We start from the raw sequence: 13,934 nt of genomic DNA on the forward strand, positions 1-13,934 counted from the left end.
TTCTTGTTCCTCTTCTTTTATTCTCCAGGTTTCTGGTTCCTCGTGTTGTATTCTCCAGGTTTCTGGATCCTCGTCGTTTATTCTCCAGGTTTCTGGTTCCTCGTCTTTTATTCTCCAGGTTTCTGATTCCTCGTCGTTTATTCTCCAAGTTTCTGGTTCCTCGTCTTTTATTCTCCAGGTTTCTGGTTCCTCGTCTTTTATTGTGAAAGTTTCTGGTTCACTCGTGTTCTCTTCTCTCTCCTCTTTCACAAACTCCATCTTCACAGCAGCAGATCTCAGTTCAGATGATAAACTCCTCCAGATATTCTTGCTCGCTTCAAAACTTAGCCACGGCTGTGAGGATGAGAATATTACAGGTATTTACTGAACTGATTCAAAAACTGTATTTTTTTTTTCTTTTTAGAAAAATATCTAACAGTTTGTATTAAGGCCGCACACCGACATAACAACAACAGAGAGCGCGGTGAAACACTTCTTCCTCTGAGGTTTAATGGTGTTTGTCAAACAAACGTATGTGTTTAGCGCCTCCCGCTGGACTGGAGTGTACATCTGCAAACCAGAGGGTGGCACGGGAGTGGATTTTCACGTCCAACTCCCGCAAAAAAAATCCCGTCCCGTCCCAAAACCAGAAGAATTATTCCCGTTCTCGCCCACTCCAGGACTGTATATTTTTTGGCTGGAATCTGTCAGTTACAGCAAAAGAAAGAAAATACAGTAGGCTACAGATCACAGCATGACAACTTTAGTAAAATAAAAAAATTAAAATGTGTATATAGCCTAATTATTTTACAGAAGCACTGAGTTTCGTTGTTATTCGGAGTGCACACAAATAAACGTCGAAAGATTGATTACTTTTATCTGTATGACCAAAAATGACGGAGTATTTTGACAACAACCCAGCCAACATGTGGGCCCCACATGGGATTTATCTGGGCTATGTGGGTGTCAACTGGGCATGGGCTCAGAGTGGGCACTTTGATGGGCTGAATGTGGGCCCCAGCTTGGATACAGTTGTGGGCCCCAGCTTGGATACAGTTGTGGGCCCCAGTTAGGCTGCCCATTAAAGTTTATTTGTGGGTCCCAGATGGGCCACATTTGGGCTATATTAGGATATATTTATAGTTATATAATTTTTTTTTTCTGTGCAGTTATGGGTAGCTACATAACCATAACAATTAAATTGATTTAATTGTATGTATTTCATGTTTTATATAATTTAGGGTTATATAATAATGTAACAATACAAGATTATTTATTTTATGAATAATCCTATTTTATGTTATTTATAAGTATCTCAAAGGGGTTTTTCTTCTTATAATCAAAAAGCACTTGTGTTATGCGGTCATTGAGTCATGCGATGATTGGCATTGCGTGTCTTCCCGCCACTTCTCATTTAAAAAAAAAAGAAAACGGTTGCTACTCTCCACTTCAACATGGTCGCCTGCGTGTCAATGGACAAACTAGACTATGGACAAACAGACTATCAAGGTAAGATAATTATATTTCACTTTATATTAGCCGAATTACTGCTGCTGTTATATAACTGGATGTACATATTTTTTTTAAATATTTGAAAATACAGTAATGGCAGACCCAGCTAACACAGTTACGTTAGCGACGTAACTTTGTGATTCCCATATCCGTCGTGGCGACGTTATAGTGGAACGTCGCTGGAACGTGATGAGTACGTCCCAGCGACCAAACTGGCACGTTATGAGAATGTTCCTATAAAATACCATATTGGTCTCAGTGACGTACCACATAACGTTCCAGTGACATAACTTTGTGATTCCCATATCCGTCGTGGCGACGTTATAGTGGAACGTCGCTGGCACGTGATGAGTACGTCCTGAAGACCAAACTGGCATGGTATGAGGACGTTACTATAAAGTACAATATTGGTCGCAGCGACGTACCAAATAACGTTCCAGTGACGTAACTTTGTGATTCCCATATCCGTCGTGGCGACGTTATAGTGGAACGTCGCTGGAACGTGATGAGTACGTCCTACCGACCAAACTGGCACGTTATGAGGACGTGACATTACAGGATCATATTGGTAATTCATATTTTCACCTCACCATTACCTTGAAATGCATAAAGAACTAATAAACTCAATCCATCTCTGGTGCAAAAAATAAACCTTATGAAATCTAATTGTAATCTAATTATAGGGGATTCAAAGTTAATACATTAATTACATACATGCAATGCAAACAAATACAAAAACATTACATTCTAATATAAAATAGACAAAAACACACTGCATTCATTCACAAATCAATATTTATTCAGCACTACTTTCTACAAATACTAAGCCAAAACATTTTGAACATTGCACCTGTTCTTTAACCATGCAAAATGTTACTAAGTTATGAGCACAGAAAACTAAACACATCAATTCATAGATTACACAATATAAACAATAGAAAATGTTTGTCTTAAGGATGGGGACATAGTTAATGACATTATCAGTGAAAATTATAAATAATTACCAGTAAACTTATTGATACAACTCTACATAATTTAGTGCAACAAAAAATACATGATAAATAGATATGAAACAATTCCGCAGATACTGCACAGAGATACTGCACAAAGTAAAACTGTGAGCGTCGTATATGAGGCTCCTGGTATAAATGTCTAGTGGTGATGTGCTTTAATTACACGACATGCAGGAAAAAATTTAGGCTAATTAATGCGCACGATTTTCTATTTCATTCCCTCGATTTGCTAAATCGTGTACACTATTTATACATCAAGAAAACGAATTAGTAAATTGTGCATACAATTTAGCAAATCAATGAAATGTAAAAGTAATCGTGCACATTTTAGTACATCGAGGGAACAAATTAGTAAATCATGGACATGATTTCTTTCTTTTTCTTGCATGTCATGATCAGGGCTCTGTGCTCACTATCAGAGGATAAACCTAAACAATAAAGCAATGACCAAAGAACCATAATTCTTGAGCTTCTCAGAAAAAAAAAAAAACATTAATAAAGCATAAAAATATGAAAAATGAACAATATAAAGATTTCTAGCATCTCTCTTGTATTATTTGTCCCACCCGAAAAAACAAAGGTTTTTAAGAAAATGAGCATACTGACTTCTGTGATCTCTGATTACTGACTGTGGAGAAGACTCTTTCAGACAGTGCTGAGGAGGCAGAGTTAGGTGCAGGACAGCTGATAGAGAAGAGGAAGAGTGTGTTTCTTACCCCAGCAGCAGAAGACAGGCTCTTCTGAGGGAAGGACAGGAGGCTTGATGCAGTGTTTTGCTGTAGAACAAGGCTCCTTCTCAGCACCTGATCGTCTTCAGAAAAGAGTTCCTCTAGTGTAGAGTCAGACACTCAGACTTCTTGCAAACTGGAATCTTTTAATAACATTTAGCATATTACTGTAGTCATGTTCATTGTTTTTATTATAACACATGGAAAGTTTATGAGAAAATTGTTAAATGTGTTCTTCCTCCTCTTCTTCATCCTGGGCCTGCACTGTCAACATCCTCTGAGCTGAAAGGGAGGATCATCTTGTTAATGTTGCTCATGTATGTTCACAACCAGTCAAAATCTGGAATCTCTTCTTTATGGTTTTCAAGAGAAGTCTCTTCTACTCACCAAGGCTAGATTAATTTGATCAAAAAAAAAAAAAAAAAGTAATTGTAAAAAAAAAAGAGAAAGAAATAAGTTTTCATACTCTTTTTTGAATATACTTTAACATATTTATTGAAATAATTATGAGGCAAAGCTGAATTTTTCAGTAACTTTACTCCAGTCTTCAGTGTCACATGATCTTTTCATATACTGATTTGCTGATCGGGAAACATTGCTGATTATCACAAATCAGTGCATTTACATGCACCTACCGGTAATCACATTATTGCTGCTATGATCAAAGTGTGCATCTGCTCATGACGTACATGATGTGAATCACATCTGCAGTTAGCTTACTACGGTTGTTAGTTCTACTGAACTCTATTGGTAACGAAGGAACTTTTTGACCAAAGTTGGTTTTAGGGAAGCGCACCCCATATTAGAAATGATGGGGAAGAAAACTTAGCATTTCTGGAAAGTTGAATTTTTTCTTCATGATTATTTTATAAAACACAAAGTTCAAAACACTGAAAAAAAGGTAATCTTTTGTAAAATTACAAAAGTCTTCTCTACCACTGGTCTTCAATTTTATGCATTCTTGCTAACCCCTAACCCTAACCCTTTCCCTCAAATCTACAGAAACAAACATCATTTTATAGACAATTTGGATAAGTCACAAATTGCAACTGTTATATAACTATAATCACAATGCTAAATTATATATATATATATATATATATATATATATATATATATATATATATATATAATTATAAATATATATTGGATCGGCACACAAGTATCGGGATAGTATTGAATTGGCAGATTAGCGTATCGTCCCAGCCCTAGTTACTACAGTCAAAACAATGAAACTCTCTTCAAGAGTGCACAATAACTGAGATTTAAAACTGTTAAAAGAAAAGGCTCAAAATATTGCACACATATAATACACAACAATATCTCTTCCTTTGGTGTTTTGAACATTTCTATGAGTAATGCTTCACGCTGTGACTCTGTGTTGCTTCAAGTGCATCATTCTGCGCACTGGTTGTGTTTACGTGCTGCACGCTGTATAGGAGCCATTCCCTTTCGTATTATAATACATTAGCACAATGAAAGATTCTTGTTCTGTCCCATCTACCACATGTTGCTGCCTTCATTGCTGTGCTATACATTTCAAAAGAAATGTATTTTACACACACACACACACACACACACATATACATATATATATATATATATATATATATATATATATATATACGGTTTCAACGGCAACAATATAAACAAACATTACTGCGCGTGCCCGTATTGTGGACCTAACTTAACTTCCGGTAGACTCCAAATAGAATCAATAACAACAGCCAAGTCCCTCTAGAGTAGATATTTTTTGATAACAAACAAAATATGTTTGCTGCGTGGATCAGGCGGACTTGATGAAAATGCAAATTCATCCTTTGCCAGCAGGAGATGTTTTAAAGCATAGACATAAAGTGCGAGAAATAGAGGTTTCCCCAGTAACAGCTGTAAACAAAGCAGAGCTACGCTCACACGCTGCTTTATCAGGCATATAACATGCAAGTCTTTCTTCAGAAATACAGCGATAGTAAAACACCTGTGCCTCGTTTTGATATTTAAACATATAAATGTTAGGAATTATTAAACGTGCAGTACATAACGTTACTCATGTTTATTCAACGAAGCCTTTTTGAAAATCGATCAGTTTTAAAATTGTGGCGAGTCTCCAAAAATAAATAAATGTATGGGAAACACATCCCGCAGCACAACCACCTGAGCCCAACTTCAGTCTACCTTGACTTAAACTGCGCTTGTAGAAGGCACCGCAGCCAGACCGATATACATAACACAGACTGGAAGTTAACTTAGGTCCAGGCGCGTGTGCCCGATGAAACCGTCTATATATACATACATACATACACACACACACACACACACACACACACACACAGTACAGACCAAAAGTTTGGACACACCTTCTCATTCAAAGAGTTTTCTTTATTTTCATGACTATGAAAATTGTAGATTCACACTGAAGGCATCAAAACTATGAATTAAAACATGTGGAATTATATACATAACAAAAAAGCGTGAAACAACTGAAAATATGTCATATTCTAGGTTCTTCAAACTAGCCAACTTTTGCTTTGATTACTGCTGTGCACACTCTTGGCTTTCTCTTGATGAGCTTCAAGAGGTAGTCACCTGAAATGCTCTTCCAACAGTCTTGAAGGAGTTCCCCGAGAGATGCTTAGCACTTGTTGGCCCTTTTGCCTTCTGTCTGCGGTCCAGCTCACAACTAAACCATCTCAATTGGGTTCAGGTCCAGTGACTGTGGAGGCCAGGTCATCTGGCGCAGCACCCCATCACTCTCCTTCTTGGTCAAATAGCCCTTGATGCCTTCAGTGTGACTCTACAATTTTCATAGTCATGAAAATGAAGAAAACTCTTTGAATGAGAAGGTGTGTCCAAACTTTTGGTCTTTACTGTAAAATATATATATATATATATATATATATATATATATATATATATATATATATATATATACACACACACACACACACACACACACACACACACACACACTTTTGCACATCCTGTCATACCAGTGACTGGGTGTTACTGCAATAGACTTTGCAGCATTAAGGTTAACGTAGGGCTGTGGCGGTGGCTGATTTTTACCACCACGGTAGTCATGGACTAACAACCGCCGGTATATATATATATATATTAGGAGTGTAACGGTTCACAAAATTCACGGTTCGGTTCGATACGATACACTGATGTCACGGTTCGGTTCGGTACGTTTTAGATACAGCAAAAATTAAAAACATCTCAACTTTTCAGAATGCCGCAAGCGCACCGCGGGTCATGTGCCAAGAACTAACCAATCAGCTTCATCCTTTCCCGTAACAACGTTGAAAGCTCAGCCAAGATGAAGGAACAGCTGATCATAGTTGTATATGGATTGCAATTTTGAAATAAATTTAGTAGCAGAGCTAGCCTACTGCAAGCGATTTTTAGAGCTGCAAATCCATTTATCCTTTGCTGAAATTTCCGCGCCTTCATGGAGAGAGCACGTCATGGTTGCTTAGCAAAGGCCCGAGCGCTTTGGAAAGGAGAAGACGTGCCTAGCGTTTTCCAAGCGTTTTTAGGCGCGATGACCTGAAACACATAACCAACTGAAATCAATTTAAAAGTATTTAGTCTTGCCGGAGTGATGCTGAAACAACCAGGTTTAGTTTTTCACCCAGGATAAACTGCTTCCTGTGGAACAGTCTCCATGAAGAACGATCTCTTGATCCTGGATCCTTGCTGCCATCCACGCAGAGATGATTTGGAGGATATGTGGTTGTGTCTAAAGGGTAATGAATCAATTTTACAAGAATACTGATAGCAGCACTATTGATCCTGTACCTTATGTAAATGTTTTCAGTAACGAACAAGTCAGGAACCAAATTAGTACCAGTTCTTGAAACCCATCTCTACTTGTAATAGTTGTCTTGTTGCTGCTGCCCAGACTGTCTCTTCCCCTGATGATAAATATATGTGTTCATTTTAAAGCAATAAATAATACATTTAAATTACTAGGTGGTAACAAATATATTTCCTTATAAGGAACTCACTGAATCATTGACTCAACTGGTGGCAGTAAGGACCTGTTTTTATACAGTCTATGGTAAAGACCTAAAAAAAGTGAACAGTTTTTCTTTTAACATGCTTGATTAATTTTTTGTATATTTCCCAAAGAATATGCTGTTCAAATGGTATCTTAATAATAATAATACATCTAGTGCAATAATATTTGTTAAATATAAGTTATCTGAAGACCAGCTGACCACGTCGCTACAACGTCCCCAATGGGACTCACTAGCGACGTCTTTTGAGTACGTGCCCACGAAGTTAGCCAAGATTTTAAAAAAATTGAACTTTACCACGACGTCCTCACAACGTTGCCATAAAGTAATGTCGCGCTGACCAAATGACGACTAACTGGCGACGTCCTCACAACGTTCTGTGTTTGCTGGGGAGTCACTATAATGAAACTTAATGAAACTAATTTAAATGTTGGCAGTTTACTTAGCAAGCGTAGGATGTTTAATTTATACATTCATTGGGCAGAGGCTTAAAACAAGTTTCAGTGCTTTTGAATGTTTCTGCGTATAACTCAAACGCCCATTATAACATTTTCACTTCAATAAAAACGCTTTTAATGTGAGCTTATACAGGCACCTCTGCTTCATAATAGATTAAAAATGCTATCTTTGTGGGCAAACGTGTCGGATGTGCCAGTGGATAATAAATGGTGTAAATTAGGGGTGCTCCGATCACGATCGGCCGATCGTTCTTCTTCTTCTTCTTCTTCTGGTGTTTAATGGCGGTTGGCAAACCATTTAACGGTGCATTACCGCCACTAACTGGACTGGAGTGTGGAGCGAGAAAATAAGCAGAAAAAAAAATAAATAATAATAATAATAATAAAATAAATAAATAAATAAATAAAACAAATATTTAAATAATAATACTTATTAGACTCAGATTATTTTAATTAATTCAGTTTCTTTAAGAAACCTAATTATATAACAATATATCTGACCTGCTGTTTTCCCTAAGAGACCTGACAATGAGACGTCATGATTTTTGCCTTCCGTAGTGACTGAAAGAGGTGCTCCCTATTAATATTATATTTCCTACACTGAAGAAGAACATGTTCCACTGTTTCTGGTTGATTACAATAAGTACATTTCCCAGTTGGGTGCTTACCTATTTTATACAATGAAAGGTTTAGACCTGTATGACCTATTCTCAGACGAGTTATTAAACTTTCTTCCCTCTGTTTCCAGCCCACCATCCTCCTAGCACCAACCTGTCTCTGTACATGATATAAATGCCTTCCAGATTCACTGTTATCCCAATACCCTTGCCAAACGGACTGTGCATACTTCCTGATAATTGACTTAGCTTCTTCTTTATTTAATGGGGTTTCTAAGTCTACGTGTTTAGTTTTGAGTGATCCTTTGGCCAGCATATCCACCTGCTCATTCCCCTCCACGCCGACATGAGCAGGAACCCAAAGAAAGCATGTGGATAGCCCCTTTAGCTTCATCCTGTATAACATAATGAATATATCATTAATGATATTGGATCTAAATAATTTTTTGCCAGATTTAATACTCATAAGTGCAGACAAACTATCAGATGCAATAACAGTGTTATTTGTTTCTCTCTCTTCTATCCACTGCAGGGCCAATAATATTGCAATCAATTCTGTGGTATATACTGACACATTATCCGATATTCTTTTCTTAATATATGACTCACTTGCTGGGATGTAAATGGCTACACCTGCACGCCCTGTATCAGGATCTTTGGAACCATCTGTGAATATAAACATGGAATCTGCAAAATGCAAATCAAAATAATTCTGTACTATTCTGCTTTCAGGAAGTTTCTTTGACATTTCCTTCAATTCCTGCTGTATGTCTAGGTCTACATATGGTGTTGGGAATAACCAGGGAGGAATTGAAGACTGTATCACTGTAGAGCTGTAATCTAATTGTCTTAATCCTATGACTTCTGCCTTTGCATCACCAATCCACCCAAAACTCATGAAATTTGTCTTATTGTGTTCCCAGCAATCTATTAAAAGACTCTTGGCAGGATGCCACTCACACTGCCCCTGGATACTAACCCAATATGCCATCATTAATTTTACTCGCCTGATTCCTAATGGCATTTCTCCCATTTCAACCTGCATTGCTGATACAGTAGAAGTTTTAAAAGATCCACTACAAATTCTCAAAGCCTGAGCTTGTATTACATCCAATTTCTAAAGATTTGATTCAGCTGCTGACATGTACGCTATACAGCCATAGTCAAAAACCGACCTCATTAATGCCCAGTATATATTCTGTAGGGCTCTTCTACTTGCTCCCCACTCTTGTCCTGACAGACAGCGAAGTATATTTATGACCTTTTTACATTTGTTCTTGACTTTGTCTAAGTGAGTTTTCCATGTGAGCTTCTCATCAAACCAAACCCCAAGAAATCTGATTGTCTTAACTAGCTCAAGTGGTTGTTCATACAACTTCATGGAAATCGGCTTGACTTTATGCCTCCTTGAGAAGCAAATCACCTTTGTTTTTTCTACAGACAATTTGAATCCCCATTTATTTGCCCATTTTTCCTATTTCCTATTTTCCTTTTTTAACTATTGCAGCTTGCATTTTCTTACTGACGTGCAAAACATTACGGCCTCTTACCCACAGAGCCCCATCATCTGCGTATAAGGATTTCCCTACGCTTTGTTCAAGCTGAGAGAAGATGTTGTTTATCATTATGTTAAATAGCAGTGGGCTGCACACACTACCTTGCGGAGTGCCATTCTCCACCTTATATACACTGGAATATTCTGAGCCAACTCTTACTTGAATTTCCCTGTCAAACAAAAAGTTCATAACCCAATTATATGTTCTACCTCCAATACCCAGTGACTTCAACTTAATAAGTAATCCTTCCTTCCAGAGCATGTCATATGCTTTTTCAACATCAAAGAACACAGCTATCAATAATTCTTTGTTAGTCTGTGCTTTCCTGATGTCTGATTCTAAGCACAATACTGAGTCCATTGTATTCCGACCCCTACGAAACCCACTCTGATATGGATACAGAAGAGCTTTAACTCTCTAAATAATACGTTAAACGATCTGTGACCATTCTTTCCATAATTTTGCATAAGTGTGACGTTAATGCAATAGGTCTATAACTAGAAGGGTCTGACTGATCTTTCCCAGGTTTTAGAATAGGCACTATTATTGCTTGTTTCCAATCTAACGGAAGTTGGCCAATATCCCAAACTTTATTAAACAAACCCAACACCTTGTCCAGTGCACTATCTGGCATGTGTCCCAGCATTCCATAGCATACACCATCTTTCCCTGGAGTGGTCTGACGAGCACCCATAATTGCTCTTCTTAATTCAAACATATTAAACAGTAGATCCAACGACTCTCCTGTCATCTCCCTTTTCTCTGTTATATTGGGATTCTCCATTATGATTCTTTCTCTACACTGCCTAGCCTCATCTGTGAGATTACATGAACTATGAACCCTTTCAAATGTTTGTGCAAGAAGTTCTGCCTTTTCTAAATTATTGACCGCCAATTTGTTACCAGTAACCAACACTGGTATTTCATAATTTCTTCTAATCCCCCCCATTCTTTTAATCATGCCCCACACATCAGACAGCTGTACTTCCCTTCCAATAGTGTTACAGTATTTCCTCCAAAAGGTTCTTTTTTGTATTCTTATTGTCCTCCTCACTAATGCCTGGGCCCTTTTATACTGGATCTGTCACGGTTCGTGAATGCACCGTCTCCAGCTGTAGTCATGTTACGTCATGTTGATTGTTTCATGTGGGTGTGGTCGCTGATCGACTGATCAGCGGCAGGTGCGGCTAGTTCCCACAGACTATTTAACACCCTGTCTTTCGTTTCCTGTTTGTCTGATCGTTGTTTGTAGATCCTGGTGTTTGATGTCGTGTTCGTGTTGTTCCTGCCTTGCCTTGTCGCCGTTCTGTCGGATCCTGTCTTCACGCTTGGAATACACTCACCACTATTGGATTATCACCGCTGTCATCGTCGTTCAACGCACCCCACGTCTCAACTCACCAGTCTGTGCTGCCACCGTGGTTCCTGCGTTACTCTCCGACCTTCCATCATCGTCATACTTCTAATAAACTTATTGGTACTTGCATTTGTCTCCTGTTCTCCATTAGCGCCGTTACAGAACGATCAGACCATCATGGAGGCAGCGAGTACTCAAGCTTCATCTCTGGAGGAATTTCTCAGCGCCAGTGTTCGGAGGATGGACTCCCAGGAGAGGACTCTTAACGACACTGGTCGCGCGGTCCAAGCCTTGGTGACGCAGGTGTCCGAGCTCACCCAGCAGTTCCATCTTCTTCGAGCGCCCACTGCGCCACCCACACCGCCCGCTCTCCCGGTACCACCAGTGACCACCTCCCAGCCGGAACCGCGTCTTCCTATCCCGGAAGCATACTCGGGTGAGCCCAGCTTTTGTAGAGCATTTCTAACCCGCTGTGATATGCATTTTGCCCTGCAACCCAGGACATTCGCCAACGAGAGGGCAAAAGTGGCCTTTGTGCTCACCTTCCTCACTGGTGAGGATGAGCCTCTGTCAACCGACCCTGCTAACTGGCCCTCACAGTGGGGTGGGGTGGGGTGTGTGTGGGGGGGGGGTGCTCGAAAGGGGTCTCGCCCAGGGTGTATTTCAATGTAGAACCGCCACTGCGAGGAGGCGCAGTGGGACATGTTCCTGCATGGGCTGGCTGACCGCGTCCAGAGGGAGATCTACGCCCTGGATCTGCCCCCCTCTCTTAATGGACTCATTGATCTAGCGTTACGGGTGGATGCCCGCCTCACTCGGATGGAGAGGAGGGGGCTGTTCAACACCCCATCCAGGGGCCCGGCAGACGGGCGATTCTGCGGCGGAGACGTGGTCAGCCCCACCTACGATCACGAGCCCATGCAGGTAGGGCGAGCTCGGCTTTCCCGGGAGGAGAAGGAGAGGCGGAGATCCCTGGGCCTTTGCATGTACTGCGGGGGAGCCGGACATCAAGCCCATACCTGTCCAGTAAAAGGCCAAGCCCGGTAGTACGCATGAGGCTACTATCGGGTGGGATCTCTGCCGAGAAGACCTCATCACCACCATCATCTACGCTCCTTCCGGTTAGACTGCGGTGGTCAGCACAGACACACCACTGTCAGGCACTACTGGACTCTGGGGCAGAAGGTAACTTTATGGATCGTCACCTTGCACACAAGCTCCACATTCCCCTCAAAACCCTGCCGCACCACATCACGGTCCATGCCCTCACTGGACAGCAACTCCCCACTATCTCTCACAGCACTGAGCAGATCACACTCATCACCTCTGGCAACCACTCCGAAACTATCTCTTTTCACATCCTTGACTCTCCCCTGGCACCCATTGTCCTCGGGCACCCTTGGCTCCTTCTCCATAACCCCAAAGTAGACTGGTCCTCTAATTCCATCTTTTCTTGGTCTCGAAGGTGTCATGAGTCTTGTTTAGTGTCTGCTTGTCCGTCTGTGTCTGTGTCTGTGTTACAGGAGGAGGCGGTGGATTTATCTAACGTGCCCGCTGAGTACCTCCACCTGAAGGAAGTGTTCAGTAAGTCTCAAGCTGCTTCTCTTCCTCCGCATCGTCCTTACGACTGTGCCATAGAGTTATTGTCAGGTAAGTCTCCGCCTAAAGGCAAACTTTATTCACTTTCTGTGCCAGAGAGGGAGGCTATGGAGAAATATATTTCTGATTCTCTAGCTTCCAAATTCATCCGCCCTTCCTCTTCTCCTGCGGGGGCGGGGTTCTTTTTTGTGGGAAAGAAGGACGGATCACTGCGACCTTGTATTGATTACCGAGAGCTGAACAACATCACGGTAAAGAATACTTATCCTTTGCCGTTGATGTCTTCAGCCTTTGAGAGGTTGCAGGGAGCGTCTATTTTCACAAAACTGGACTTACGCAATGCGTATCATTTGGTTCGGATCAGGGAGGGGGATGAATGGAAGACCGCGTTTAACACCCCCAGAGGGCACTTTGAATATTTGGTCATGCCCTTCGGGCTCTCCAACTCCCCAGGGGTCTTCCAGGCACTCGTCAACGACGTGCTGCGAGATATGATTGATCAGTTCATTTATGTCTACCTGGACGACATATTGATTTTTTCTTCTTCTCTCCAGGAACATGTGCAGCACGTCCGACGAGTGCTTCAGAGGTTGCTAGAGAATGGGCTTTTTGTCAAGGCGGAGAAATGCGAGTTTCATGCACAGTCTATTCCATTTTTGGGGTTTATCGTGTCGACTGAGGGAATACGCATGGATCCCGAGAAGGTTAGGGCTGTGGTAGAATGGCCAAGTCCAGATTCTCGTAAGGCCCTACAGAGGTTTCTGGGGTTCGCTAACTTCTACCGGCGTTTCATTCGCAATTTCAGCCAACTAGCCGCGCCTCTGACCGCCTTGACCTCTGCCAGAACTGCTTTCAGGTGGTCAAACACAGCGGAAGCTGCGTTTGCGAAACTGAAGAGCCGTTTCATTTCAGCTCCAATTCTCATTACCCCTGATGCCACACGGCAGTTCGTGGTGGAGGTCGATGCGTCAGAGGTGGGGGTAGGAGCGGTGTTATCCCAACGTTCTCCCTTAGACGACAAGGTCCACCCTTGCGCGTATTTTTCTTATCGTTTATCTCCTGCAGAAAGTAATTACGATATTGGTAACAGAGA

This window comes from Carassius auratus, chromosome 28 (genome assembly GCF_003368295.1).
Source record: "Carassius auratus strain Wakin chromosome 28, ASM336829v1, whole genome shotgun sequence".
Classification (NCBI taxonomy): domain Eukaryota; kingdom Metazoa; phylum Chordata; class Actinopteri; order Cypriniformes; family Cyprinidae; genus Carassius; species Carassius auratus.